Source organism: Schistocerca gregaria, chromosome 2, assembly GCF_023897955.1.
Source record: "Schistocerca gregaria isolate iqSchGreg1 chromosome 2, iqSchGreg1.2, whole genome shotgun sequence".
Lineage (NCBI taxonomy): Eukaryota > Metazoa > Arthropoda > Insecta > Orthoptera > Acrididae > Schistocerca > Schistocerca gregaria.
This window is the reverse complement of record NC_064921.1, coordinates 724,875,191-724,893,817: the sequence shown is the minus strand read 5'-3', so window position 1 is coordinate 724,893,817 and position 18,627 is coordinate 724,875,191.

Here is an 18,627-nt window from a genome sequence, read left to right as displayed (position 1 = left end):
CAAGCTACTTACCAACTGGACTGTTCGTTTGTTTGCAACTTCCTCCCAGGATTGTAGAAATTTATAAGGTAATTTATCTATTGTTTTCGCCTTACTTGATTGCAATTCTTTCAAAACTGTGTCAAATCCTGACTCCAATACTGATCCCCTATGTCTTCCAAATCGATTCCAATTACTTCTTCTACCACGTCAGAAGGTTCCTACCCCTTACAGAGGCCCTCTCCTCTGCTTTTAGCAGTGAAATTTCTTAGTTAAATACTTTCCGTACTCTTAATATTGACACTTTGGCCTTAAATTTCACCGAAGATTATTCTGAATTTTCTGTGACTTAATCAGTCCTTTAAACAAACATTTCATTTTCGATTACTTCACATTTTTCCCGCACCCATTTAGCATTGGCCCCCATGAGCTTCCTATTTATTTCATTTCTAAATGGGTTATATTTCTGTATTCCTATTCTTTCCTGAACGTTTGTGTACTTCCTCACTTCATTGTGAAATTAAACTATTTCTTCTGTTACCCAATATTTCTTTGCAGTTCCCTTCATCGTACCTGTAGTTGTCTGTCCAAACTCTGTGATTGTCCTTTTTAAAGACGCCCATTCCTCTCCAACGAACTGGATATTGTGGTATTAATTATCATAGTATCCACTGCTTTAGAGAACTTCAAACGCAACTCATCATTCCTCATTTTTACAGTATCCCTCTGCTTTCCATAAGGAGTCTTCGAGATGACTTCTAAAACTTCATTCTGCTCTTCACCATTACTAAATTGTGATCGCGTTTTTAGCTGTCTCTGACTGCGCCTTACAATCCGATTTCTGATTTAGAAATCTCTATCGGACCATGAAGTAATACAGCTGGAATCTTTCTGTGTCTCCTAGTCTTTTCCAAGTATATTACCTCCTCTTGGGATATCTGAGCAGTATACTACTTCTAAAACAATTTTAATGCAGAACTCAATAAATTTTTCTCCTGGCTTGTTCCCATTACTGAGCTCATATTCTCCTGTAAGTTCGTGTTATGTTCCTTTCCTGTCACAGTGTTCCATTCGCTCATGGTTATTAGATTTCATGTCCGCCACCGGTAGCTGAGTGGCCAGCGCGACATACCGTCGTACTGCCCGGGTTCGATTCCCGGCTGGGTCGGAGATATTCTGCGCTCAGGGGGTGGGTGTCGTATTGTCCTAATCATCATCGTTTCGTCCCCCTCGACGCGCAAGTCGCCGAAGTGGCGTCAAATCGAAAGACTTTCACCCGGCGAACGGTCTATCCGACGGGAGGCCCTAGTCACACGACTACACACACATTAGACTTCATCTACTTTCAAATACTGGTGTACACGTTCAGTACCCTCAAATTCTCTATCACGTATTCTACTCGCGACGTCGATATGTGTAACCGAACTTCAGAGACTCCAATTATATCTAGACTCGGCACTTTCATTAACCTTTCCAATTTTTCTAGGTTCCCTGATAGATTTAGACTTCCAACATTGCACGCTTCGACACTTCGAATGTTACCTTTTCGTTGTTTTTTCAGTCCTTTTCTTGTGATTACCTCGGCAATCCCCTACCGAAGTTCCGAGTGGCATCTTTTACCAAGGAGCCAGCCTTATGACACTTTTTCTTTTCTATATGTCATATGTTCTATAGGTGAGTACGATTTATCATTAACGCAACGGTTTTGATCACTTACTGAATTCTCATGCCGTTGTTCGTTGCTGATTCTCCGACATACCTCAAGGGCAAGAGGGAGTCCCCAACCTCTGATCGGCTCTCCACCCTCTTTGACAAAGACTTGGGCAGAAAGAGGGTGCCTGTTTATGTTGCTGACGATTTTTATTCAAAATGTAGTAGCTGAACTCGAACCCGGGACTGAGGCCACTCTGATTACCATACAAAGACGTGGAATCTGTGGCAAAAATAAACATTAGCTAGTTCTGAACTGACAGACACCGTTATTTTTATGTTACACTTACTGAGAATGAGTGTCGTTACATGTCTGCAACATTCTTTGCCGCAAATTGTTCAAAAACTGAAACTGAGAGTTCGTATCTTTATTCATTTATTGTAAAGTGTAACTAAATATTGTTTCAACATGCCTACGTGAAATACAATCAGTTTCAAGACAGATATCGAAAGCGTTTATGCCGACCTGTCTGCATTATCAGACTGGGTGCAGTGTAAGGGGTTTAAGCTCAAACTATCCAAAACTCAAACGGTTCTGGTTTGTCATTCTAGACACATAACACCGAAATTTCAGGATTGCCCTCTCTGTCCAAAAATACATAAGGCTCTTAACTTTTGACTTGAAAAAGAAACTTGTACAGACCGTTTATACTTCCAATTGCTGATTACAGCAGTAGTAATTTGCGAGGTCTATCTCAGGGGAGCCTACAGTGGTTGGAGCTGGTGATCAACTTCTGCGTACGATATACTTCAGCATTCGACTTTTTAATTTCACCAGAGCTATCATGGCTACGTACACAAAAGTACAGCGAGTTTAACACATTCTCTCCTTAACCATCTTATAAGCGTATACGTCCGGTCTTGTCTGAAAAACACAACTGAAAAACTCGCCCACATCAGAGCAAAAATTTTTCGTCTTTGTCAGTAGCAGAAACCGACTTTGCAATGAACATTTTCCCTAAACCAGACACCTAAATGCATATTCATTTTCGAATTGCAGCTGATAGCGTATCTATTAGAATAACAATAAAGTCTGCCTTTGATCACTATGCACTCTTTATCCATTAGAACTAAGTAACCTTCTTTTCCATCCGCCACTCCTCATTTCCCAAAGCCCCTAGCTGGTGCAGTCTGACTGAATTTCTCACTCCCCGAATTCGCCGTGTCATCAGATCTCAGTTTCGTACACTCATGAACACATTTTGTCCTTCTGCTGTCACTTTTGCTAGGATCATAATTAGCAGTAGTAGTGATAAAGCTAGTATTATTGCTGTAGATTCTTACTACTCTTACTGCAAATGGGGGATTCAAATACCGTTGCAAACCATTTTGAATTGTCTGTTATGTTATTACTATGTATTAATTAAAATTATTATTTTTTAAGAAACCGCGAAATAAAAAGCATAGGACGTGTGAAACCCTTATCCGATGTAAATGAGGGCCTGAAAGTTATAATCTGATCAGGTTAAATAAAAAAATAAAGTTAGTGTTTGTAGGTATCTGATAATTTCAATTTTCAGATGATAACTAGTTCCAAGTGATAAAATTATTTCTTTGGGATGTTACTGTATAACATCCCCTCCAATCTTCTAATGAAGACTTAACCCTTACCTTAGAGGGTGGGAAAGGAGTGAGTGCTTCTTGAAACTTCGAGGGGGCGTTTAGAATTGACGCCATTTACATTCCAGAAATGTATTGCTCAACACACTGATTTCTTCCATCTACGTATTTTATTTCACACACAATATAATGTCCACATCTCATTTAAGCATGTATTTGTTCTGCTTATGCTATAGACTCAGCATCAGCCGCTTTCGCATTTGCAATTTTACATCAGTTGCCGCTCGCGTGACATAAAAATAAAAGATCCATTGCCTCACCTGTATGTTGCGAATGTTTGCAATCGTGGAAGTAGAGAACGTTTCAATAAAAGCCGACATAGTCATTGCTCCAGCAGTAAAACGGAGGGACTAAGCGGTTGCAGAGATATTAAAAAATACGTCTGGCTGCGCATAATGGCAGCCGGCGCCATTTGGTGCGTTGTTTACTGGCGCGGCTACGGCGCTATTTCCATCGGCTTCCGGAGCCGTTGGCGCGCTTCTGATAATGGCGACCGCGACTCCTATCGAAACGACACTCGCAGACCGTATCGACTGCCACTTCCAATTGAGGAACGACGTGGAAGGAAGTGGGTCACCAGCTGCAAGGCGTCCATGTTAATGGATTTTACAGTCGCTGTCTGATAGAGCAGCACCAAATAAACGAATGAGGAAAAAGAAAACCAAATAAAAAGCCTTTCTATAGTTGCGCAAAACAACGCAAAAAGGAAAATAGAGTTTTGTTGCTGCAGACGACAATCTGCATAATCCTATGAAATTATCTAGACAAGACAGTAGTCGCTACTTCATGTCATGTTTCTCATTCCCATTCACAAAAATAGTTTTCCTAGCAGTAATTTGCAATAACACCATATCTGGCGTTCCGCAAGGTAATTTCATAGGCCCTCTGCTGTTTCTGATTTACATAAATGATCTAGGTGATAATCTGAGCAGCCCCCTTAGATTGTTTGCAGATGACGCTGTAATTTACCGTCTAGCAAAATCATCAGACGATCTATTCCAATTACTAAATGATCTAGAGAGAATTTCTGAATGGTTCGATAAGTGGCAACTGGCACTAACCAAAGAAGTTTGAGGTCATCCACATGAGTACTAAAAGAAATCCGATAAATTTTGGGTATACGATAAATTGCACAAATCTAAGGGCTGTCAATTCGACTAAATACCGAGGAATTACAATTACGAGCAACTTAAATTGGATATACCACATAGATAATATTGTGAGGAGGCCGAAACAAAGACTGCGCTTTGTTGGAGAACACTTAGAGGATGCGACAAACCCACTACATTACACTTCCTGTGCTGGAATATTGCTGCGCGGTGTGGGATCCTTACCAGGCAGGATTGACGGAGGACATCGAAAAAGTGCAAAGAAGGGCAGCTCGTTTCGTGTTATCGCGCAATAGGGGTGAGAGTGTCACTGATATGATACGCGAGTTGGGGAGGCAGTCATTGAAACAAAGGCAGTTTTCTTTGCGGCGGATCTATTTACGACATTTCAGTCACCAACTTTCTCTTCCGAATGCGAAAATATATTGTTGACACTACCTACGTAGGGAGAAATGATCATCATTCGAGAGTGGAATGGTAGAGAAGTAGTATGAAAATGGTTCGATGAACCCTCTGCCAGGCACTTAAGTTTAGATGTAGAATGTAAACTGTTTTGCCGGTCGGTGTGGCCGAGCGGTCCTAGGCGCTACAGTGTGGAACCGCGCGACCGCTACGGTCGCAGGCTCGAATCCTGCCTCGGGCATGGATGTGTGTGATGTCCTTAGGTTAGTTAGATTTCAGTAGTTCTAAGCTCTAGGGGACTGATGACCTCAGATGTTAAGTCCTATAGTGCTCAGAGCCATTTGAAGCTTTTTTTTTTTTTTTTTGTAAACTGTTTTGAGAGTAATTTTTGACTTGCATTTTATAAACCTTTCAGAATCTGTATTCTTCGGCAGTAAAGTATGGGTGTCCTAAATATATCTCATGAGGCTCGCATTACTTCGTACTCTGAGCGAGATACCGTACTTCACATTATGGTGTGGTAGGTGGCTTCGTCGGTATCTGTAGAGATTCACTTTTCCTCCCAAGGATTCCTTTTGGCGCACTCTCCGCGGAAATCAATTGAAACTACCGCAATGCAAACAAACAAAATACAGTAACGGAAAAAAATCGCAACATGATAAAATAATTAATCTACAGTAACGAAATGTCGGGAATACATTTTTCTAGGTAACATATTTAAGTAATAAACATTGCAAGATTACACGTTAACGTAAGAACGAGATAAGCCATTGCAAGTGTAAATTGCTGGCACATTAATAAGCAGTGTAACAGCCAGAATGTTGAATGTAAACATGCACACATGTGTGCATGGTTTTGCACAAGTGCGAGAAGTCTGACATGGACTTCGGTCTTCCATGGCTGTTGCACTTGATTGGGCAATATGGGGACGCTTAATGCTCTTTGTGAATGATGCTGGAGTTGCGACCAATGATGTCCCATATGTGATCGATTGGAGACGCATCTGGTGATCGAACAGGCCAAGGGAACAGGTTTAAACTTAGTAGAGCATGTTGACTTACAGCAACGGTCTGTCTACATCTACCATCTACATGGATACTCTGCAAAGCTCATTTAAGTGCCTGGCAGAGGGTTCATCGAACCACCTTCACAATTCTCTATTCTTCTAATCTCGTTTAGCGAGCGTAAAGAATGAACTCCTATATCTTTCCGTACGAGCTATGATTTCCCTTATTTTATCTTGGTGAGCGTTCCTCGCTATGTAAGTAGGTGTCAACAAAATATTTTCGCATTCGGAGTAGAAAGTTGGTGATTGGAATTTCGTGAGAAGATTTCGTGGCAACAAAAAACGTCTTTCTTTTAATGATTTCCAGCCCAAATCATGTATCGTTTCTGTGACACCCTCTCCCATATTTCACGATAATACAAAACGTGCTGCCTTTCTTTGAACTTTTTCGATGTACACCGTCAGTCCTATCTGGTAAGGATCCAATACCGTGCAGCAGTATTCTAAAAGAGGACGGACAAGGGTAGTGGAGGCAGTCTCCTCAGCAGGTCTGCCAATGTAACGCAGTCTTTGGTTAGCCTTTCCTACAACATTTTCTATGTGTTCCTTCCAGTTTAAGTTGTTCGTAATTGCAATACCTAGGTATTTAGTTGAATTTACGGCTTTTAGATTAGACTGATTTATCGTGTAACCGAAGTTTAACGCATTCCTTTTAGCACTCATGTGGATGACCTCACACTTTTCGTTATTTAGGGTGAACTTCCAGTTTTCGCACCATTCAGTTACTTTTTCTAAATCGTTTTGCCATTTGTTTTGATCTTCTGACGACTTTATTAGTCGATAAACGACTGCTTCATCTGCAAATAACCGAAGACGGCTGCTCATAGTGTCTCCCAAATCGTTTATATAGATAAGGAACAGCAAAGGGCCTATAACACTACCTTGGGGAACGCCAGAAATCACTTCTGTGTTACTCGATTCTTTCCGTCAGTTAATACGAATTGTGACCTCTCTGACAGGAAATCACAAATCGAGCCACATAACTGAGACGATATTGCATAAGCACGCAATTTCACTACGAGCTGCTTGTGTGGTACAGTGTCAAAAGCCTTCCTGAAATCCAGAAATACGGAATCGATCTGAAATCCCTTGTCAATAGCACTCAACACTTCATGTCAATAAAGAGCTAGTTGTGTTTCACAAGAACAATGTTTTCTAAACCCATGTTGACTGTGTGTCAATAGACCGTTTTCTTCTAGGTATTTCATAATGTTTGAACACAATATATGTTCTAAAATCCTGTTGCATATCGACGTTAACGTTATGGGCCTGTAATTTAATGGATTACTCATACTACCGTTCTTGAATATTGGTGTGACTTGTGCAACCTTCCAGTCTTTGGATACGGATCTTTCGTCGAGCGAACGGTTGTATATGATTGTTATTATGGAACTAATGCATCAGCATGTGTAAATCTGCAGGCTCTCGTGGTCGTTGTCACTGAAGTTAAAATCTTGTGAGTTATTAGGCCGCGTCATGTTTCTTCTAAAATGTTCGACGTTTCGACCCCTCTGCTAGGGTCTTCCTCAGGATGTTTTGGTGTCCACTACTGCTAGAACACTGTCAGAGACGAGTGTCGCGTCCACTTATAACGGGGGAGTTATCTGTCTTCACGCGCCTTCAGTATCAGCGATGAAGACAACTTAGAGTCGGAGTTGAATTTTTTAAAGAGGACATTGAAGGCAAATGGGTATAATAGTTATTCAATCGACAGGGCTTTCAGGCGGAATATTTATACCGCTAATAAGAGTGAAAAGGGACCGCCTTCTCACTCCGTCAGGTTACCGTTCGTTTCTGGGGTCACTGACGCATAAGCAGAATTTTAAAGAAAAATGGTATTCAGACATCTTTCTTTAGTCAAAATAAAATAAGACTTTTTCCGACGGAAAACGTATGCACCTGATTTCTTCCATAATGTAGGCGGTTTTTCAAGTGTCATGTGGCTGCGGCAAAGTGTATATAGGAGAAACGGTAAGAACTGTTAAAGAACGCATTAAGGAACACGAACGGCACATGTGGCTGAAACAAAGTGTAAAATCGGAAGTAGCGGAACATGACGAGAACTGTGGCTCTGACATCGATTTTAATAACGTACGTACACTTGCTGAAGATACAAACATTTATAGAAGAAAGGTCCGAGAAGCGGTTGAAATTTCTAAGGATGCATCTAATTTCAATAGAGAGGACGGTTATAGGCTTCCGGCATCGTGGCTCCCCGCCATCAAGGAAGTAAATACGCGGCCGCGGTGGAAACAACGAGCTGCAAGTCACCTGGGCGGACAATAACATTTTGGGTAAACATTCCCCATCTCTTGGTCTGCCCGTTTCGAATGTAGCCACTGATGACGATCAACCAATAGTGGTAGCAGGCATTCCAGCCAATAACCCTTCTCCAGCATAAGTGTGGAGTAGTGCCTTTCTGTCCAACGACGATGACCCGCCAATGGTATCCACAGGAGATGAGCCGCCAACTCCCCTTCTTCTGCATTAGCCTATGACTGTGACCCACCAATGGTAGCCATATGAATTTTAACCAATACTATACTCCAGCACGAACGCCAGGAAACTCCCCCTTTATAAGTGGACGCGACACTCGTCTCTGAAAGTGTTCTAGCAGTAGTGAACACCAAACGATCCTGAGGAAGATCCCAGCAGAGGGGGCGAAACGTCGAACATTTTAGAAGAAACATGACGCGGCCTAAAAACACAGAAGATTTTAACTTCACTGTATCTGCATACTCCGAAATGAAACTAATTGGAATACAGTCTGGACCAGAAGACATGCTTTTATTAAGTGATTTAAGTTGGTTCACTACTCCGAGGATATTTACTTCTACGTTACTCATGTTGGCAGCTGTTCTCGATTCGAATTCTGGAATATTTACTTCGTCTTCTTTTGTGAAGGCTCATGAGTGATACTACAACTCGTCGAATCACCAGACTGACATACGATTTTCTAGTCAGGAAGCGTGGAATAAACACGTGAATGCACGTGCCGTCTTACGAAATTGCACCTCAAACCGTAACTTGATGCGAAGGTCTAGTGAGTCTAGCACACAGACAGGTCCGTTGCGGGCCCGCAACTGGCCTCCAACTACCCAACACACGGCCATCACTGGCACAGAGGCAGTACCAGATTTCATCAGAAAATACAACAGACGTCCAGCCTGCCTTCCAAATAGCTCTCGCTTGACACCACTGAAGTCGCAAATCGAGGTTGTTTGGGGTCAGAGCAATACACGCTACAGGGCGTCTGGCTAAGAGCTGTCCTTGAAGTAATCACAAAAATGGGTCTGAGCACTATGGGACTTAACACCTATGGTTATCAGTCCCCTAGAACTTACAACTACTTAAACCTAACTAACCTAAGGACATCACACAACACCCAGTCATCACGAGGCAGAGAAAATTCCTGACCCCGCCGGGAATCGGACCCGGGAGCCCGGGCGTGGGAACCGAGAACGCTACCGCACGACCACGAGCTGCGGACTTGAAGTAATCGATTTGTAACAGTTCGTTGTGTAACTGTGGTGCCAACGGCAGCTCAAATTGCAGCTGCAGACACAGTACGATGCGCTAGAGACATACCCTGAACACGATGGCCTTCCCTGTCCGTAGTACCAAGCGGCCGTTCGGAGACCGGTCTTCTTGCGACTGCACATTCTCGTGACCATCACCGCCAGCAGCCATGGAAAAATGGAAATGAGCGTTTGGCGTCATTGGCCGGGAGGCCCCTTACGGAGCAGGTCCGGCTGCCTTGGTGCAGGTCTTATTCCATTCGAAGCCACATTGGGTGCCCTGCGAGCCGGATGGCGATGGAATAATGATGAAGACCACACAACACCCAGGTACTGGGCGGAGAAAATACCCGACCCAGCCGGGAATCGAACCCGGGGCTGTAGGACGGCAATCAGTCAGGCTGACTACTCAGCTGTCTAGGCGGACGCCAGCATCCATGCACAGTGGTTACATTCCTGCCGAGACTGGACACGGTATCGCAGAATGAACATTCATCTTATCGTACCCATATTTCACAACCTCATTCAGACTCAGTGAGGTGCTGATATTGGCGTCTTTGTCGCCTTACAGATATTCTTGACTAACATCAATTTACCACTTCCAGTCTCAAAGGTGTCTAACTCGTACGACCGTTACAGCGTGTACTTAAAAGCAAGCCAGATTCGCATCATCATAGTGATGCAACTAGCTCATCTCTAATCCGACGGATTGAAATTTGAATAGACAACATCTTTCAGATGTAGAAACATTCCTAACAATTTCCGTTTATGTCGCGCAACTCCTTGGTGTTGCGATTCCCGTCAGTGCTAGCATTTACGTCATGAAATTTTCTCATTTATTTATCCCTTTCTACATTCCTTAATACCACTGACCCAATGTATGGGGCAAATTTTAACCACAAATGTATTTTTTATAGAGTTATCAGAAGGTGAGAAGTCACGCCGTCCGTCAGATGGGGATGTTATGCTTGACACAGGGGTTACTTACAGGCACCGGGTTCCATTCCTCCCTTTCCTTGCTGCAAAAGACGCTTACGATTAGTCACCGACCCGGACCGCTTCCTTCGTGAAGGAAAGGAGACGATGTGTGTGACGAAAGGAAACCCCTCCAATTAGGTGGCTGAGCCAACTGGCCGCCAACTGATTTTATTTTGTTATTCGTGCAGTTCTGATTAATTAATGAGGGTCCAAATGTGGGGAAAGAAGTCTTTGACGAAAGAAAACAGTAGCGGAACCAGCCTTCTACGATATGCAGTATCCATGCACCGCCCAAGGAAAAACAAATAATCGAAACTAGTACATGGTCGCTTCCTCTGTGGGAGGAAAAAGACGATGACCAGGCATTTAGTGTCATTCACTGTGAGACGGAAGAAAACCAGAATATTACAATAGTACATCAAAGACTGCATTAAAACGACTCATCTTAAACACGTACATATCGCAATACACTGATCAGACGGAATATTATGAGTACCGACCTACTGTCGATACAAACTCGTCCAGGTAATAGCAGCGTCACCTGGCGAGGAATGACTGCTAGTCGGTAGTATTTGTGAGCGTGCTGTCCGCGTGTAGAATGGGAGAGAGGCACGATGTATTTGTGTTTGAGGGAGAGCAGATTGTGATGGATCGGAGGATCGGCACGAGCATTTTGGAAACTGCACGACTTGTTGGGTGTTTGAGGACTGCTGTGGTACGTGTCTTCAACAAGAAGCGAAACCAAGGTGAAACGACGTCCAGAGAACTTCGTGGGCTTGGCAGAATGGTAAAATAGGACAGGCGGCGAACTGTGGCGGAACTAACATCACACGTTAATGCTGGCCAGAGTCAAGAGTGTCTTAACACACAGTGCGCCAGACACTCCTAACGACGGGCCTCCACTGCTGACGCCCCACGCACATGCCAATATTTACACCGTGACTTCTGCAACTATGAATGAAATGTGCACTGCATGGTCTGACAAATCCCGATATCTTCTTCATCATGTCGATGGGAGGGAGCAAATTGTTTCTCTTCCAAGGGAACAACTTTTTCACAACTCTACTGCGGGGCGGAGACAAGCTGGTGGCGACTTGATTATGCTGTAGGTAATATTCAGTGCGCAACCATGATCCATTGTAAGGCTCCATGACCGAGTGTTGTACCGTACAATGGCTGCAGACCACTTACACCCCATCATGACGATCATGTTCCCTGACAGTAGTGCCAATTTTCAACAAGATAATGCGCCATGTCGCAAGGCCAGGAGTGTGATGGAGTGGTTCGAGGAAAACAGTGGCGAGATCCAATTGACGTGCTTGCACCACAACTCGCCAGATCTGCCCTGGATCGAACATATCTAGGATGCGATTGAATGTGGCGTTTGAGCTCATCGCCCTCTCCCCGGAATTTACGGGAATTAGGTGACATGTGTGTGGAGATGTGGTTGCAGTTCTGTAGAGCGACCTACGAAAGCCTCGTTGTTTCCATGCCACAAGGCGTCCCCGCTAATATCCGTGTCTAAGGTGGACATACCGGGTATTAGGTACATAGTCATAATGTTTATTTTTTTATTTATTTATGCATTTATTTTACCTGGCAAGATTAGGGCCTTCAGGCCCTCTCTTACACCTAACCAGGCATACTCAGATTGAACGAGTTACAGTTTCTACATAACATTAAGGAAATATAGCCTATTATGCAGTATTGATGTTAAAGAAAAAAATGTTGTGGCTGATCAAGGTATATTTCGATTTTATACGTGGTGTCTTAACAACATATCGTAGTTTATTCGTATTTGGCACCTTTTTTGCTGTATCATCACTCTAAAACGATTTTAGTATCCACGTCGAGATCGTATTATACGAATTGGTTGCTCTTCAGATCTGTAGGTATTACGTATTGACGACGCAGCTGCCTGATCATGGGTATTAAGCTGATACAAGGGTGGTTAATAACTGAAATTAGCTAAGAAATACAAATACATACCAATTTTTAATGTCTATAGATGAGTTTCGACAATCATTCGCTGTTGTATATTTCTTAACGGGTATCACTAATCGTCATGATTTTATATACTGAGGGGCCACTGCGGTGTTAAGTTGCTAATTCTAGACTTAAAGTGACATTTCATAAAGCAGGGGGGAATATTTCCCAAGCCGTGCAAAGTGGCTTCCAGCACAGTGGCACGTTTACCACTTAAGGCAGCAGTCGTAAAGTCCTGCGACAACGTGTGCTGTAAAAACCTTATCTTAGTCCTGCAAGAAACTCAGCTGAGTTATTTGTTGTAACAAGTTTTAATGGGCTCATATAAAACTGTGCATCTGTCAGTAGTTGGATGTGTTTACATTAGCGTTGTCATGACAGCGACGTTCAGCGAAAACCCTATGCGTCGTCATGGGAGAGGAGAGCGACCACTGGAAACGCTCATGTAACAAGGAACAGGACGTGGAAAAAAATGTGCTGTGTATAGCAAATTACGGTTCATACTGCCTGTGCAAGAATCCACTAGTTCCGGCCGAAGTGGCTGAGCGGCTCTAGGCGCTTCAGTCTGGAACCGTGCGACCGCTACGGTCGCAGGTTCGAATCCTGTCTCGGGCATGGATGTGTGTGATATCCTTATGTTAGTTGGGTATAAGTAGTTCTAAGTTCTAGCGGACTGATGACCTCAGATGTTAAGTCCCATAGTGCTCAGAGCCATTTGAACCATTTTTGAACGGCTGCTCAGACCTAGAAGAAAAGGTGTGTGTGAGCGTATATTGATAGTACGATTTGAAAATGGCGTGATCCCGTCGAGAGCAGGAAACAGGACTTTTAACGATCGGCTACTGAACTTACGCAAAGGTTTACGAAAAATGAAAATTGGCACAAAAGTGGTATACAAAATTCTGGGCAATGTGTTGCAGTGAAAATGAAAGGAATGCTGTGCTTAACAAGTAAATAAGAAAGCTTATGGGTGATTAAAGGGACATGCACAAAGGTGAAACAGATATGACGATGTCAAAAAGTACTCCGAAACTTTGGAAGAAACACCAGATTCTGTAGTTATGCAGATAAACGCTTGGAACGTATGGGTACAGGGGAGAACTGGAAGAAAAGGAATGCGAGAATTTGAAATGGGCTGCAGCAGAATCGTACTGAAATGGAGTGGAAAGAGAAAAAAATATTTTGTGGAAGATATTGAGGAAAGAGTACTTCAGTCAGCAGTGTTGAAACCTATAAGTTTCTAGAGATATGTGAACGACACCTTTGCGGTTTGGCCACAGGGAGCAGCAATACTTCCTGCATTTTCTGGAACTCCTGAACCCCCTACATTCCAGCATTTGCTTCACCATGAAAGTGGAAGAAAATTGAGACCTCCCTTTCTAAGATGTCTTGGACCGCAGAGAAGAAGATGGTTCCTTGTGTCATAGAGTGTTTCATAAATCAACTTAATAACATGCATCTATAAGCTGCTACTTGTCCCCCATCTCAACACAGTGGCGTATTACGGACTCTCGTTCATAAGCCTAAAGCTATATCAGATTCGGGAAGCTTATCAGAAGAGTTTATCCATCTTCGGTCTGTCTTTGTACAAGACTGGTATTTGTACAAAACGGGTACTCTGATAAACAGATCTGTAATTCACTCCAACCTGCACGCACTAAAGCTCAAGAGCATCCAGAAGAAAGGGAGAATTCCATGATAATGGTTTTTCTACGCTATGTTGCTGGCGTGTCCTTTGACACTGACAGGTTTTTCAAGAAACAACAAAATAAAGCTTGTCTTCCGCTCTCCAGAGTGGCTGCAAACTATCCTGAGTTCCATTTCAGACAACCTGGGTCTAAGGAGACCAGGGATATGTAAAATCCCGTGCCAGTGTGGAAAATCACACAATGACCAGACGTGTCACACTGTTAAGGATAGATGCGCTGAACGTCGACATCACACCAGACTGGATCAGCCAGAGAGGTTTGCTTTGGCTGAACGCTGTCTTGACGCGGTAAACAGTTTGAATTGCGGAGAGACAAAGATCCTTTCGTCCGCTTCCACGTACTGAGTCGGAGTCCGCACACTTAAACTGGACGCCAATACTCTGGCCTCATGGATGCTGGGCTGCGATTTGCACAGACACGTCAGTAAGCACCTGAAGACGACGAGCAGCTGTCTCTGAAATACTGCGCAGCTTCCACATCATCCGAGGCGACGCAAGTGAACCAATGAAGCAGAAATTAATTCCATATTCCAGTCCGCATTAGTTTGGAAGGCAGCCCAAGTCTGAACTGTTTTGCGCCTTAGCCTCCAGTAACATTCAATGGGACTGAGTCTCCCTTGCCATGAAGAGCACAGGCCAGCAATAAAGTCTCTCCTCAGGAGTGCTTCAGGGCAGTGCATAGTTAATCATTGTTGTCTGGATCATCACTTTTTAAAGTCGCATTTATGTAAACTACATTTTACGACAGTGTGTGACCACAGTAGTATTTCCGTCAACATTAGTGCAATACCCGGTAATGTTGTTGTATGGCTGAGCATTAATGCTGATTGAACAGGCTGCTGCATATAGCTATGGACGTATGGCGGAGTGGAGGAGAGTATTTCGTATGACCGAGGCATACAGTATGTACCTCTCAACCTTGCTTCCTTTTTCTCACGCAGACAGCGATGCAGGGCCATGTCACATAATCTGAACAACGCAAAGTCGTTAATGTCTTCGTGTACGGGTCAACATCCGCAATGTATCGCCAAATGATGGAACCATTTTTATCACCGTAGGCAGTCAGTTTTATTCCTTTATTGCACCATTCATGTAAATTACATTACTGGGCAGTTTCGGTCTTAGACCGTTTTCAAACGTCTGCAATATAATACCGAAAGTACAGTACATAGGTAAGACACATTCCTGAACAGCATTATTCTTTGTGTTACAATTGTTGTTTAAATTACTTATTTTATATGTGTCATATGTGCGTCGCGCTGAAAAATACTTGTTTCATGTTGTGTGGGGCACGCAGTTTTTCCCACTCATACGTATATCGACTGTTACAGTGTATCAAATAACAGCCGGCTTTCCAAGTACAACTTTCCCAACACGTCATGCAGGCACAAACCTGACCAGCAGCTAGATCTTACTCATCCTTGCATATTCCTTTAAAAGTTCAAAATGTCTCTGAGCACTATGTAACTTCTAAGGTTGTTAATCCCCTAGAACTAATAACTACTTAAACGTAACTAAGCCGGCCAGAGTGGCCGAGCGATTCTAGGCGCTACAGCCTGGAACCGCGTTACCGATACGGTCGCAGGTTTGAATCCGGCCTCGGGCATGAATGAGTGTGGTGTCCTTAGGTTACTTAGGTTTAAGTAGTTCTAAGTCTAGGGGACTGATGACCTCGGAAGTTAAGTCCCATAGTGCTCAGAGCCATTCGAAGAATCTTTTTTGAAACCTAATTAACTTAAGGACATCACACACATCCATGCCCGAGACAGGATTCGAACCTGCGACCGTAGCGCTCGCGCGGTTCCAGACTGTAGCGCCTAGAACCGCTCGGCCACCCCGGCCGGCCCTTTAAAAGTGTCTGTGCACTTACAGGCACTCATAAATCAACATAACTATTACAAGTCGTGGAAACAATATATCACCCAAAGAGTGTGCTACGACCTGTCATTCTGCAAAGACAAAATTATCGCCAGGAGAAGGTGTATGGTCGAATCACTGTAACAAGCTCCCTAACAGTTGCCGTGGGCGGGGCGCAACCGCTCCGCATGCATACTGCAACCAATCGCGTTAGGGCTATTTTGCAAACGTCTTATAGCAACGCTGGAGCTCTATAGACGGCTATTATTTTCGCCTGCAACCGTCTGAATTTCATAGCTGAATGTTGGCAACAGCGTTGTCAAGTGTCAGGGGTAAATTGACGCCGACTCAGTTATAGTCATGTGGTCAAAGGGTTGCATACATATCGTTAATTCTTATTAAAATTCTTACATAATAGGCTGTGACATTACTTAGAAACATGAAATGAAAATGAAATGATCGTATGGCATTTATTGGCCGGGATATCCCCTTCGGGGTTCGGCCGCCGTATTGCATGTCTTTTTAGTTGAGGTCACTTCGGCGACTTGCGTGTCAGTGTTGATGAAGGACACACAACACCCAGTCCCCTGCCGGGAATCGAACCCGGGCCCCCTTGCGTGGTAGGCGGTAACTGTACCGCTGCGCTACGGAGGCGGACACTTACAACCAGTAAAGGCATAATCAAACATTTGTCATTGCTATATGGCTGCTACGAGTTCTTATTAAACCTTAAAAAAAAGTCTTCTATTTTATATGCCATTGCTGAAAATAGCCCCTACGCTCATTGTTATTACACGAACTATAAAGTGGCACAAGATCACTGTTTCTCGTCACTGAAGTAAAACGGTCCTTATATTTGACTAAATGGGATACCCGGCTTCGCTCAGACATTGATAAGGGATTGTGTGGTAGCTAAAATAAAAGGATAAACTTTTAAGTATAAGAGATAAAAAAAATATTGAAAACCTATTCTAACTTACTGCAATACTTGTTGAAGCATAAGAAGTAAAAAGTTTTTATTAAAAACATATTATAACTACATATTTACAATACTTTTTTTATAAAAACATTTTCATTTTGTTATCTGGGGTATATATGTACAAATCTTTCGAATTTCCTGCTAGAGACCCATCTGCGTATAGCTGACCGTTAGAGAAACAGGAATCTTTGTGATTGATGCCACAACATTTTAAAGTTTGTCCTTGCGCGTTGCTAATTGTAAAACTGTAGGCTAGTTTGATTGGGAATTGCAGTCATTTAAATTGGAACGGTAGTTCAGGAGATTAGGACTGTTGATATTTTTAAAAATATTGGGAATCCGGTATACTGATATTGAAAAAAATACACCCATCAAAAAATTTTTGCATCACCTCGTTTCCGAGAGTTCCAGAACCTGCACAGAAAACTGGAATAGACACCAACATAAACATCATTTCCACCCTCTTTATTGCTAATTAAAACCATACATTGCATGTTGTACCACCATACAGCGAGATCTTCAGAGGAGGTGGTCCAGATTGCTGTACACACCGGTATCTCTAATAGCCAGTAGCACGTCCTCTTGCATTGATGCATAACTGTATGTATCGTGGCATACTATTCACAAGTTCATCAAGGCACTGTTGGGCCAGATTATCCAACTCCTTAACGGTCATTCGGGGTAGATCCCTCAGAGGGCTTGGTGGGTCACGTCACCCATAAACAGCCCTTTTCAATCTATCCCAGGCATGTTCTATAGGGTTCATGTCAGGAGAACATGCTGGCCACACTAGTCGAGCGATGTCGTTACTCTGGAGGAAGTCATTCATAAGACGTGATCGATGGGGAAGCGAATTGTCGTCCATGAAGACTAATGTCTCGACAATCTGCTGCCGATATGGTTGTACTATCACTCAGAGGATGCCATTCACGTATCGTACAGCCATTACGGCACCTTCCATGACCACCAGCGGCTTACGTCGGCCTCACATAATGCCACCCCAAACATTAGGGAACCTCCACCTTGCTGCACTCGCTAGACAGTGTGTCTAAGACATTCAGCCTGATCGAGATGCCTCCAAACATGTCTCCGACGATTGTCTGGTCGAAGGCATAGAGACACTCATCGGTGAAGAGAATATGATGTTAATCCTGAGCGGTCCATTAGGCATATTGTTGGGCCCATCTGTTCCGCACTGCATGGTGTCATGATTGCAAAGATGGATCTCTCCATGGACGTCGCGAGGTAAGTTGCACATCACGTAGCCTATTGCACACAGTTTGAGTCATAACACGATGTCCTGCGGCTACACGAAAAGCGTTATTCAACATGGCGGCGTTGATGTCAGGGTTCCTCCGAGCCATAATCCGTAGGTAGCCCTTGCAGTAGTTGTACTTGGGAGGCCTGAGTGAGGCATGTCATCGACAGTTCCTGTCTCTCTGTATCTCCTCCATGTCCGAACAACATAGCTTTGGTTCACTCCGAGACTTCGGGACACTTCCCTTGTTGAGAGCCCTTTCCTGCACAAAGCTACAATGCGGACGCGATGGAACCGCGGTATTGACTGTCTAGGCATGGTTGAACTAGAGACAACACTAGCCGTGTACCTCCTGGGTGAAATGACGAACTGATCAGCTCTCAGAACCCCTCCGTGTAGTAGGCGCTGATCACGCATAGTTGTTTACATATTTGGACGGGTTCTGTGACATCTCTGA